The 13,024-nt window shown below is 47.8% G+C and overlaps 1 pseudogene; it reads left to right on the top strand.

The window, feature by feature from the left end:
• LOC119434993 (DNA-binding protein P3A2-like) overlaps positions 1 to 13,024 on the top strand; it is a 157,478-nt pseudogene that overhangs the window by 22,808 nt on the left and 121,646 nt on the right.

The raw sequence follows: 13,024 nt of genomic DNA, 5'->3' as shown, positions 1-13,024 counted from the left end.
GGACACAATTCTCGGCGTTTGCATGCACCGTCACTCCATGCGTTTTACAGGCCTCGCGTAGGCTTTGCTGCGGTAGTGCCAGATGGCGGCGAATGTCTTTAGGGAAGCACGAAAGAGGAATCCCGCTGCACTACACAACTCGTAGATAACTCGTTTAAGACAGTGGCATAACATTGTGTTGCTACATTGATTCAATGCAAACGCATTACCGTCGACAGTCATTGTGAGATAGGTTCTGCCGCAATTTTTTTTTATGTAAGAAGTCTAATTCTTATTGTTTTTTTTTTTCACAGCAAAACAAACTTTGTTCACGCGAAAGAAAGAAAATTCTACTAAAAAAATGTCTGCATACTGTCTAACAGCTAACGCTTTTGCTATTGCGCTAGTTTATCAATCTTGATATCATTATTTTATTGCAATTGTGTCATTTCACCGCTTTTCATTTATGGCATATGCTTCGAAGATGGCTTCAAGTTAACTGGATTCGCAATGTTCTTCATTGGCCTTCAATTATGCTTGAGAAGTGTTATTTTGGGCTCGGGAGGGTTGGTGTGGCAGTTCTTTTCCTACTGTCATTATTTTCATGCCTAAATTTAAAAATGTGCATTTGAAATTTTGGCTATTTTTGCACCCAATGTAATTTTATAATTTTGTTCCTATAAAAACTGTTTACAAGAGCGCATTTGCGCTGCCACTTTCGTGCAGTAATGATATCGATGCGCACATCCCACCCACGCGTGGAGGGTTAGAAGAGGTATATAGAGATGTGGAGTCTGTTTAGTGGCAACAACGTCAAAGCCAAGTCACACTAATTTATCCTCACGCAAGATTTGAAATGGGGCTAGCTGTTGTTCTGTCTTTTTCCTCACCGAGTAACAAAATAGCCCGCAAGCTCTACTCGTTCGGCTCTGATGGAGCCAGAGCAGCATGTCTTTCTACTGGTGGCATGAGTTATGTGCGCACATAGTTCAACATGCTGCCTTAACAGCTGTGTGCTTACCACATCGTCTGAGCGGAAAGCGGTCTCAGAGAGAGGGACATTAAACGTCAAGGTCAAGCTAGTGCTGACAAACTCGGGACATTTGGTCTCATTTCACAAGGATAACAAGGTTTAGCGTCGTGCTCAAGAACTTGCATTCAGCAGGTTTCATTCCACGAATGTACGGGCTCAGGCCGGGCTTAGGCTGGCATCTACAGGCCCATGCTGAAAAATTCAGCCCATTAAGTGTTCTACTAGGGTCCCGAATAGTACTGCTACTGATTCCTTCCTAGAACAGTAGTGGAATCAAACCTGCTAGTGGAATAAAACCTGCTGAATGCAAGTTCTTGAGCACAACACTAAACCTTGTTATCCTTGTGACTGCTTCACTTTTGGGATAAGCTGCTACTTTTTTAACGGCGGAGCAGTTTAAGTCGACTGTCAGTCCGTAATGCGTTAACAAAAAACCTCGATGAACGATGATGTCACCTGCGTTGCCTAGCAACCATCTACCACAGCTGCGCTTCGCTTCTAGCTCCAGCAACGCTCCTCCGCCGCCGTGCCAGGAATGATGTAACTGTGCGTTGCATAGCGCAGCTTGCAACCACCGTCGCCACGTTCCACTCTGTTGCCATGCGACACCGCATTCCAGTAGACCCGCTCCGTAAATGCAATCACTTACCAGCTTCAACCAGCCATGTCATTGCTTTGCACCGCAATTCTTGCTTTGATTAGTGATTTCGACACTTTGTGAAGCTTGGCCATGACGTCACACTGATTTTATAGATCATGTGGCCACGACGGCGACACACACAGCTCTCGTAGACTTCGCACCGAGTAAATGTAACACGGGACGGCTGAAGAAGTACAAGACTCCCGAAGAAGAAGCCGCTCAGCTGGAAGCTCGTCGTGCTGCCAGCCGAGTACGAATGCGGCGATTACGTGCTCATCCGGAGCCTAGCAAAACTTAGCCAAGCCTAGCGAAACCGGAAGAATCTAGGTGATCACCAGCTCCGCTGTTTCTCCAGCCTTGCACAACTTTGTGCAAGCTGCGCTTATATTTTCTCTTAGAGGTGTTTATGAGTGGTGTTTACAACATAAAGTTTTTAACCCAGCCTTTGCTTCTGTCGGCCTTTTTTATGTTAGCAGTACTGTTAGCTGTTAGCTCTGGCAAGTCTGTCAGAAAAAGTTTTTTGCAATGTTTATTGCCACTCCAGTTTTATTGCAATGTTTTTGGATACACCACCATAGCAGTCATATTTTCAAGTGGCTACACTGAGCTCTCTCGGGTCTTGGCTAATTCTTACAGTCATGGGTCGAGCCTGTTCACACAAGTACAGGCTCAGGCCAGGCTTAGGCTGTCATCCACAGGCCCATGCTGAAAAATTCAGCCCGTTAAGTGCTCTACTAGGGTCACGAATAGTACCTATGTGCAAATACTTACCGCTACTGGTTGCTTCCTAGAACAGTCGTGGAATGAAACCTCCTCGTGGAATGAAACCTGCTGAATGAAACGTCACTAACTGGTCCATTGTTCTCTCAGTTTTATTTGTTGTGTCATCATCTACGCCAAGTGAATAAGTTTATGTAGTAAAGTTTCTTCCGGTTGGTTTCTTTTTTTTCTTTTTTTGGTAGCAATCCGCTGTTGTAAAAAACTACGACTTTCAACTTCTTTCTTTTAACCCATGTGCTTTTTCTTTTTTGGCTCATTCTTCATCTTTCTGTTGTGTTTAAAGCGATGCGAATGTTTCGATGGTGAGTCTCAATGCTACTCTTGACAAATGCACCACTCCTGCTTTGGCTGCCGAGAGGCAGCTGGCAGTATCGTCTAAATAAACATAAATAAATAAAGTAAAATGTGGTAGCCTTAAACTATTGAACTTGTAGAAAGTGGCTGAGTGATGCGTAGTCATGCTGGGGACATATAGGTGCGGACGATGTGTACTGTTGCATGCCCTAGAGAGTTATCGATGAGGTTGCACAGTTATTACTGTGTGCAGCTCAGTATGCGCAGAAACCTAAGCATAACACTTTGCCATGTGCCAACTCATCTTGGCTAAGTAGTGAAAAGGTGCCAAAAGAACAATGTGGGCTGGGCTGTACAATGCTGATGCAGCTTGAGTCATGAATGCCACTGTTTATTGAAGAGAAAGGCTTCAGGCAATTAATGTAGCAGCACAGACCAAATGCATGCGGACAGTACTGTCATCAGTTTCTGTCTCTCTAGCCAGGGCTGTTATGTTTCTGGTGTTGCATGAGACAGTATTTACCTCACAGTATGTATCCCATGTATTCAAGTGTTGTAAATGTGTATAGCTAGTCATCAGATTAGCAGTTCATATACAAGAGCGCGATTGTAAGCTGCATCATTTGACCAGACTGTTCTTGCTGAGCTTTATCTGCATGGTTACCAAGTTCGCCATGGTGCCACAGTGTTACAACAATGAGTGGCAGAACAGGTCCAGAGTTGACAGAGATTGGTGTGTTTCTGGTGCAGCCGACGGGCAAGGTGGTGGCTGAACGCCCCCCACCGGCCCCCGGCTGGAGGATGAACACGGGTGGAGGGGAGCTGACGCAGTCACTCAGTGTGGCTGTTGTGAGTCACTCGATGATGTCAGCCGACGACCTGAGCGACCCGCCCTCAAGCCCAGACAGCCCCTTCGACGACTCGGACCTGTTGTCCTCGTCGACGGTTGCCGACGATGTCACCACCCAGCTGGCAGCAGCAGGTCAGTGCATTTTATTCACTCTCTCTGTCTAGGCCACTATCCACACCAGACAATCAAACTGAGAGACTCGCATGCAGGCTGATCACAATGTTAGCTGGCAAGGATGATGTATGTTAACGCACCACGGTGCACATCATAAAGTCAACATGATTCAGAGAGACTGTCCTGCTGCCTGTTGTCAAGCTAATGATATGTTATTTGGGGTGTTTCTGGGGCCTTCCCCCGTCCTGCATTGCAAAAGGGATGGCATGTGCCTCATTGTCATTCGTGGGGAAGTGCAGTGCAATGGTGAGCATCACTTTCTCAACCCCTGCTGTTCTTCCCTCAGGTCCCATTGGGGTGGCTGCAGCTGCAGCCATAGCCACGGGGAAAAAACGCAAGAGGCCGCACACCTTTGAGACAAACCCTTCCATTCGCAAGCGCCAGCAGACTCGCCTGCTCAGGTATGGCCCTCATGGTTAGTGCAAGGGTTAACGTGGGCGCATTTTGGACCAGAGTGTAATGCGGCTTTGTTCACATCTTGACTACTGTTTTAGTGCACGAAAACGAAGGGAGAAGAAGATAGGACAACTGCCTTGTCCTGTCTTCTCTCTTGTTTTCGTCTTTCGAGGTGCAAATAAACCAACTAGCGCAGTTTTATACCACTGAGTTCAGGGGAAATAGTTGGTCATCTGTGTTTCTCGCATCTTTCATCAGTGTAGGCTGGAAACAGACAAACTCCAGGAGTGGAGGAGATAACTTCTGAGGATCATTCAGGAATCTGAGGCACCCCTGTAAAGTCAACTTCCATTAATTAGACCCTCACGGGACTGATAATATTATCTGTTGGGCCAAATTAAACAAGATACAGAAAAACATGTGGAAGTACACTGCTCATTCATTTGGCAGTATTTGCCCGATTCTACCATGCCCCAGAATCAAATGCACGCTGGTTTCTGTGTGTAGAAAACTAACGTACAGGTAACATTAAAGCTCCTAAACAAAGCAGAAATTTAACGGGCACCCAATTTCTTAGCAAAATAAAAACAAATTGGCAGTGGTATAAGTGGTGCACAGGCGGCTGCTTTACTAAAGTCAGCTTTGCCGCATATTTTTGAAAGTCAGCTTGGCCTCAATACAGCTGTGTTACGGAGCAAATCATACGCAGCTGAGTTACGCAGCAAAGCTTACGAATGCAATTTCTGATTCAATTTTCTTAGGGGGGAAAAGGTGCTTGTTAGAATCGGGTAAATGCCGTAATCAGACATTGTGAGTTGACATTATTTCTTAAGAATCTTCCTAGCTGAAAATGGGCTTTTCGACAGCACTTGACGTTTCTTCAATGCACTCACTGTGCCCCAAGCTCTGCCGACTCAGGCGCTGCCAGTAAAGGGGTCGCTATTTACATTATTACCATAGGGGTCAGGCACGAACATGCTGACCGGTCAAGTTTCGAATTATCCAGCGAAGGCCAACTTCAGGATCGAAATAACGCACGGAGGAAGATTATTTACGAGTAGAAACTCCCGTCAACGCGGGCGCTCGCGTGCGACCAGATAACGTCACATTAGTATGCGCCGACGGGGGCGCATGCAGTGGCGGCACCTTGCGGCACGTCATGCAAGCAGCAGCGGAAAAAAAAAAAAACAGAAGCCCGGCGGGCTGCTCGGGCGCATTCTCTTCGGCGGCACCCGTGTCTCCTGCTCAAAGCAGACGCCAAGCAGACGCCACGGGCGTTCGGCTTTCGCTTCAGCGCGCACGCCGTAACATTGTTTTTCTGGGCCTTTAAGTCAAACAGCAACGTTTCTTGTCGGTGTCTGTTCGAGGGCCGTAATACTAACAGCGTTGATACGTGCAGTGTACCCTTGTTCGAAAATTTCTAGCCTAAGATGGGATGCAGGTGGGACGCGTGAGTGCCCTCAGTAGAACTTGTGAGGCGCGCGGCCACGAACGGGAGCAACACACGTGACCGGTTGCCTTGGCAACCAAGACGGTGGTAAGTTCTTTCTCGGCCACCAGGTGCCGCCAGCATGATAGTGGCTCCGCGGGCTTATGACATTATCTGGTCGCCGCAACTGGCGAAGTTTCCACTCCTAAAGGTTTCTTGCTCCGTGAAATAACGGAAGTATGGGCCTATAGAAATGCATGGGTGCCAGCCGGGACCTTCAGTAGGGATTGAATTAAGGGAAGCCTACTGTAGTTTCCTTTTCCAGAGCATCTCTGCTGGTTGTTGCTTAGCCATCTATCATTTCCTGGCCTTTTGGCACACATGCTGCACGAAAACAGAAGCAAGCCACAGATCTGAGCCTTAACATTTGCTCTCGTGGTTGTCCATTTATGACAGGAATTGCTAAGGTATATCGTATTTAGGAAATTTGCAGGCGTAAGTTGGAATCAGCTCACGCAACACAGGGGTAATTGGAGATCGCAGTGCTGGTCGCCCCAGACTCGGCCGCTGCCGCTATTGCCCACGCGTTCGTATGATCCGCAGCGGCGCGGCAACACGTTCTGAACAGCCGATTTTTTTTATATTGTGAGCAATGTATTTCGGCCGGGGAATGTTACGAATTCGTATCACACCGAAATTCGTACCAGCTGGGATCATATCATCGGGGTTTTACTGTATATGAAATACTATAAACAATTAACACTGCTGTAGAAAATTTAAAAAGAAAAGCCATGAACAAACAAGCACTTGGAACATCCAATACACCAAATTCTCAAAGAAGAAACGTAAAAGTATATGTTTCAAACATATTTTTAACACCATTTAAAGAATTGGTGGCATCAACAATTTACCAGGGTAAAAAATTCCTTTCTTCATTCGTGCGAGGGAAAAGGGAATATAAAAGCATTAATCCGACACTTGTACATACACATTTTTTTACTATGGTCCTTCCTGCTGGAAATGTAATGTGGTGCTGTGAAATATTTGTTTTTCTCAATGCCTGTTTGGTGATGGTAGATCTGAAAAAAAAAATTTTAAGCAAAGCATGTTTCGACTCTATGCCAACGGTTTCCAGCCCGGGCAATCTGCAATGTTGCAGCTTCTAACACAAAAATTGTAATTGCTCGTGACGAATCTTGCGGAGCGCTTCTCAAGTCTTTCTAGTTTGTCTCTAAGGATTCCGGTATACAGACCCCATGCTATGGATGTATACTCAGCTGAGGCCCTTATATCAGTAAAATACAATGTCTCTTTTAATGACTGTGGTGGTGCATGCTTGAAATTCTGCAGAAAGAAGTGCAGCACTCTGTACTGCCTTGCTTGTTATACGAGTACAGTATAGACCACTTATAACTTAACCGTTTATAGTGCAGAACTAGCTACAACGCATACGAGTACAGTATAGACCACTTATATCGTAACTGTTTATAGTCCAGAACTGGCTGCAACGCGGTCTTTTCCTACTCCCGTTTACCCTCCCATAGAACTCCACGGCAGGCATTGCCAAATCCTGACTGGGAGCTTACCACTGTCGTTGAAAAGAAAAGTGTACAATCATTGCATTCTACCGGCGCTAACATATGGGGTAGAAACTTGGAGGTTAACAAAGAAGCTCGAACACAAGTTAAGGACCACACAAAGAGCGATGGAACGAAAAATCTTAGGACTAACGTTAAGAGACAGGAACAGAGCGGTGTGGATCAGAGAACAGGGATAGCCGATATTCTAGTTGACATTAAGCGGAAGAAATGGAGCTGGGCAGGCCATGTAATGCGTAGGATGGATAACCAGCGGACCATTATGGTTACAGAATGGAAGAGAAGGGAAGCGCAGTCGAGGTCGGCAGAAAACCAGATGGGATGATGAAGTTAGGAAATTTGCAGGCGCAAGTTGGAATACGCTAGCGCAAGACAGGGGTAATTGGAGATCGTAGGGAGAGGCCTTCGTCCTGCAGTGGACATAAAATATAGGCTGATGATGATGATAACTCCATGTATATGCATACCGCTTATAGTGCAGCCACGTGAGACGAAATACCGGTTATAATGCGGCTTCCGCGGGAAAATCTCGCCGACAAGGGCGGCAGCGAGCTCATTTCTCAACAAGGTGCGTGCTCCCAGCCAGCGTATGCATTATTGAATGCAAACTCTCATTAATTCGGACTTATTTGGCCACACCTCGGTTAATTTGGACTATTTTGGGAGCTCGGTGAGCGAGGAGAGCCACAAATGTGCGACGCAGAAGAGAAAGTACGGCGCTAGCGTCCAACCGAAACGAAGCGGCGGAATCTGCATCGCCACAGCCATCAGTTGAAATCGTACGTGAATTACAGCAACGCCGGAATGCTTCGAGCCTATTTGTGTCTTTAAAGCCTGTATTCTTGCGTTTACCGCCGCGCATAACATCGCGTTGGCCGCGGACTTTCGTAACTGCGTAGTCGTCATCCACGATCGCGTCGATAGTGGCCGTGGTTTTCTCCGCAGCGGTTGCGGCGAACAGTAGTTTCGTTTTTACTCGGTATGCGTGTCGGCCACGTGCCTAAAAAACTGCGTAGTCACCATCGATGATCGCATAGATAGCAACCGCGGTTTCGACTGCAGGTGTTGCAGCGAATGGTAGTTAATTCGTCCAGACTCGGTGCTTGCGTCGGGCGCCTGCCTTCAGCACTGCAAAGTCGCCGTTCATAATCGCATCGATAGCGGTCACGGTTTTTTCCAGTTGCGGCAAACGGTTGTTTCGTTTTGACTCGGTGCAAAGCTGTCGAGCTTGAAGAGCACCGGCTACATCGCGATTATGTTTTCGCCAGCTCACTGGCGAAAACGTAATCGCGATGTGCGCGCGATAGTACAAAGCGTGTCTACATGCGTGGTCTACATGTTTTGCATACGTGCAGGGCTTGAAAATCGTTGTTTTGGTTATAGTGCTGTACCACTTATAGTGCAGATATTCGCGACTCCGGCGACTTATGTTATAAGCGGTCTACACTGTATTATCCACATACACAAACCAGTGCAGTGTAGCAGTAATTGTGACGCCGAGGTACTTCATTTTATCTGCCACTTGAATCATTTCCTCGGTCAAAAATTTCATATAGACTCGATAAAAGGCCGCACCCCCCCCCCCCCCCCCCTCCCCGCTTGGCAGTCCACCATTCAGAGAAGCTAGTGCGTTCGGTGCCCCGATTTTCACAATCTGTGTACTTCCTCGTGCCTCTACTAGAGAGCCATCTAGTAGCGGCCCTTATACGGTACTGAGCCTTTGGTCTCGTGTAAGGGCCACACCTTGTTACAGTTCTGAAAAGAAAAGTGCGGCCCTTACACGCGTCTATATGGTATGCACTTAGTACTTTTTTTTAGATGCGAAGCATCTTATTGTCAGGCTGTGTCACTCCCTCCTTCCCTCCGCCGTGCGGCGTCCACACTCCTACTGCACATGCGCATCCTCCTCCCCTTCCTCTCCTTGTCTCATCTCCTCTCCTCCCTCCTCCCCCTCCTCTCCTTGTCTCATCTCCTCTCCTCTCCGACGCTCCTCTCCTCTCCGGATTGCGCAACGAATGGCAACACCTGCGGCTCCGCGCGCAATAATGCGAAGCAGCTCAGGTTAGAGGCGCGACAGTAGGCGCCCCAGAGGCACCGGCAGCAGTCACCAAACCCCGCGTGCGTTCGGTGCGAACTCGGGCAAAACGCCGACGGGTTCGACAACAGTTCTGCCCGTTGCTGGTGCTGCTGCATGTCCAAGTTTATACAGCTGATAAAACTGCCTTCAGTCGACCCCATGGCTGCTTCGCATAATACTCAGGGTTCCCCTACGGGACGATGGTGTAATTTTTTTTTCTTGTTGGTGAAAGGAATGTGATAGCACTTTGCTGCATTTAGATTCATCTTCCATTTATCGCACCAAGAAAGAACTTTGTTCAGATCAGTTTGTAGAAAGTCTGTGTCATGTAGGCATATGACCGGGCTATATAGCACGCAATCATCGGCGTATTGTCTAATAGTTGATTTAATTCCATCGGCCAAATCAATAATAAAAATCCGAAGTAATGGACCCAGCACTGATCCCTGTGGTACACTGGATAAGACGTTTACTGGGGATGATAACGAGCCGTTTATCACAGTGCGTTGTTCGCGATCATGAAGATTATTTTCAAGCCGTCTGAATAGTGACCCTGACACAAGCCTAGAAACGACAGCACATCATGTGATACTATGTCAAAACATTTCTTTTAAATCTAGAGAAATGGCCTCAATCTGCACAGAGTTGTTGAACCCTAATGATAGATCAGAAATTCAGCGAGTTGTATTGTGTAAGATAGGCCTGAGAGAAAACCATGCTGGCCCTCCATGAGAAAATTGTGTTGTTGAAGGTGCTCAATAAGACCAGAGTAAACCATATGTTCTAGTGTTTTACAGCAAATGGGAGTGAGACTGGCCTAGTCCTGTCACCAGATTTATGTATGGGTGTTACGTTGGCGAATTTCCATTCCTTCGGTAATTTTTTACTCTGCAACAACTTGTTAATGATCATAGCCAAATACGATGAAATGTGTACGCTGCAACGTGTAAAGTATTTCACTTGGTATGGCATTGGGGCATAGGGTGGAATGTGAATCTAGCTTACAGAGGAGAGTTCATATGCCTGATTCAGTGACTACTATGTTTGTCATGTTAGGTAGCTGCTTAGGTGCATATAAAACAGTATTTAGAGAGTTTAGCAAGAAAATAAAGTGGAAGAACGCACTAATAATAACCGCATCATGAACGCACTTTCTTCCCGAAAAATATGTGCAAAGTTAGGGTTCATTATGCAGGGTAAAATTTTGAGTTATTTTTTTTCCGCAGCCACCTGAGCATCGCGACCTCTAAAAGAAAATTAGCATTGCTTGCACTGGAGGCGCAATACGAAAGAGACAGCAGAGCTGATGGGCACCTAGCTAGTCTTGGCGTTTGGGCTAGGCTAAGCCCAATGGCTTTCGGGCGTTTCCATGTAATGCGTAGGATGGATAACCGGTGGACCATTAGAGTTACAGAATGGATACCAATAGAAGGGAAGCACAGTCGAGGGCAGCAGAAGACTAGATGGGGTGATGAAGTTAGGGAATTTGCAGGCGCAAGTCTGAATCAGCTAGCGTAAGACGGGTAATTGGAGATCGCAGGGAGAGGCCTTCGTCCTGCAGTTGACATAAATATAGGGCGTGGGTTCTGCGCAACCCTGGGGTTCCGCAGGCCCCTGCTTGGGGTACCACGAGCCACTGCTAAATTTTCTGTGGTTTCACGCTCGCCAATTAAGTGGCTAAAACGGCGAAAAAGAGGTGTGCTCGATCCACAGAACTTCTTATACCCATGCCCGAGTGTCAAAAAGCAAATCACAGTGTCTAACGGCAATTTGGAACTGTGCAATAAATCCGCAAGCAGCTTGTAGCCACCCAACCTCCGAAAACAGGCAGTGTGCCTAAGCTTTTGCTCTTAAATCTCGGAAGCTGTAACTTACCAACATGCGCATTTCTCCCGTTTGTAGACAGGGTAGGTGCCGATAGGGTGTGTACTGACGTATACGTCGGAGGAATAAAAGAAAATGTGCGGAGCACCACAAATGCACGCCGCAAAAAAGCAAAAACGACGCTAGCGTCCAAAAACGAAGCGCCGAAGTCCGCATCGCTAGGGTCCTCAGCGGCAATCGTACGCGATATAGGACTGACAGCAACGCCGGAATGCTTTGTGCTTATTTGTGCCTTCAAAGCCCTTATTATTGCGTTAATCGCCGCGCGTAACACCGCGTTGGCGGCTAGCCGCGTGCTTCCATAAGTGCGTGGTCGCCATATGTGATCGTGTCGATAGCCACCACAGTTTCGTCCGCAGCGGTTGCGGCAAACAGTAGTTTCGTTTTGACTCGGTGCGCGTGCATCGGCTGCGTGCCTTCATAACTGCGTAGTCGCCATCCATGATCGCATTGATAGCGACTGCGAAATCGTCCATACTTGTTGAAGCAAATGATGGTTTCATTTTGACTTGGTGAGTGCGTCGGCCGCCTGCCATCTGTACTGCAAGGTCGCCGTCCATGATCGCGTCTATAACAGCCGCACTTTCGTCAGCAGCGGTTGCGGCAAGCAGTTGTGCTTTGACTCAGTGCAAAAATGTCAAAGATTCAGAGCACCGGCTACATCGCGATGGACGGACAATTTGTTGGCGACCAGCTCCATAGCGAAAAAGTAACCGGATGTGCGCGCGGTATTGAAAAGCGTGTCTGCAGATAAAGGCGTGGCGCCGCGGCCGCGCTGCGAAGCGAAGGATGTTGCGAGGCCTTCGCCGCTGCTAGCCCTTGTTGTGCCATAGCACCTGCAATCATCGCCACCCGTCCCTCTCGGTCCTGCCGACTAGTCGCCAACGGGACGTGGCGACACAATGCGACGCGGGTGCCTCAGCAACTGCTCCGTCTGAATCCTGTCAACGAGTCGCCAAAGGGACGCGACGACACAATACGGCGCGGGGGGACCTCGGCAACTGCCCCGTCTGTGTCCTGCCGACGTGCAAGCAGCCCCGGCCATCATCGCCACCCGTCCCTCGGGGTCCTGTCGACGAGTCGCCAGGGGGACGCGACGACACAATGCGACGCGAGTGACGTCAGCAACCGTCCCGTCTTCCTCCTGTCAACGAGGAGCCGCCGCCAAGGGGATTTAAGGAAGAACCGGCCCATTGTTAAGCCAGAGAGTCGCCACCGGCCGCCCCGTCGGTCTGGTGCGCTCTTACTGCTTTGACCAGCTATCACCAGCTAAGGGCAGCTATTACCAGCTATTACCTGCTATTCCTGCTATATCTGTACATATTTGTACATATTGTATAAAGCTTTCGTCTCCTCTTCGCCTGCTTCAAGACTCAGTCTCTCGTCCCGGACCCCGAGTCGCAACACCCTTAATCAGTCATGAGATGACAAGAATTTCAGCTTCCTCACTGCTTTTGTGCAAAATAGAAACAGTATTTGCTGATTCAATCAGTAAATAAAAGCGTGGTGACGTAGTAAGCATTCATTTATTGTTTTCTTGATACTCTGGATAATTCGACATTAGTTTAATTTGGACATTTAATTCGGTTAACTTGGGGGGGGGGGGGGGGGTTCCTTGGCGCTTCATGGAGCTTAGCAGGGTTCCCCGGAACGAACATGCTTGAGAACCCCTGCCTATCGATTGGCTATCGCAAGGTATTGGCAACGTATTTGGGCTAGGCTAAGCACTACCAAGTCATCCCCAGCATTTTCCGTAATTTATTTATTATTGATCGATTATCGCTTACTATTGGTTGGCTATCGATGACTTACTAAGCTTAAGTAGTCCCAGCCATGCTTAGCTAGACTTAGCCAGGCTCAGCTTCGCTAGTTCACAGGGGTATGTGCAAT

The sequence above is a fragment of the Dermacentor silvarum genome, unplaced genomic scaffold, assembly GCF_013339745.2.
Source record: "Dermacentor silvarum isolate Dsil-2018 unplaced genomic scaffold, BIME_Dsil_1.4 Seq365, whole genome shotgun sequence".
Classification (NCBI taxonomy): domain Eukaryota; kingdom Metazoa; phylum Arthropoda; class Arachnida; order Ixodida; family Ixodidae; genus Dermacentor; species Dermacentor silvarum.
This window is presented reverse-complemented; position numbering and strand designations above follow the sequence as displayed.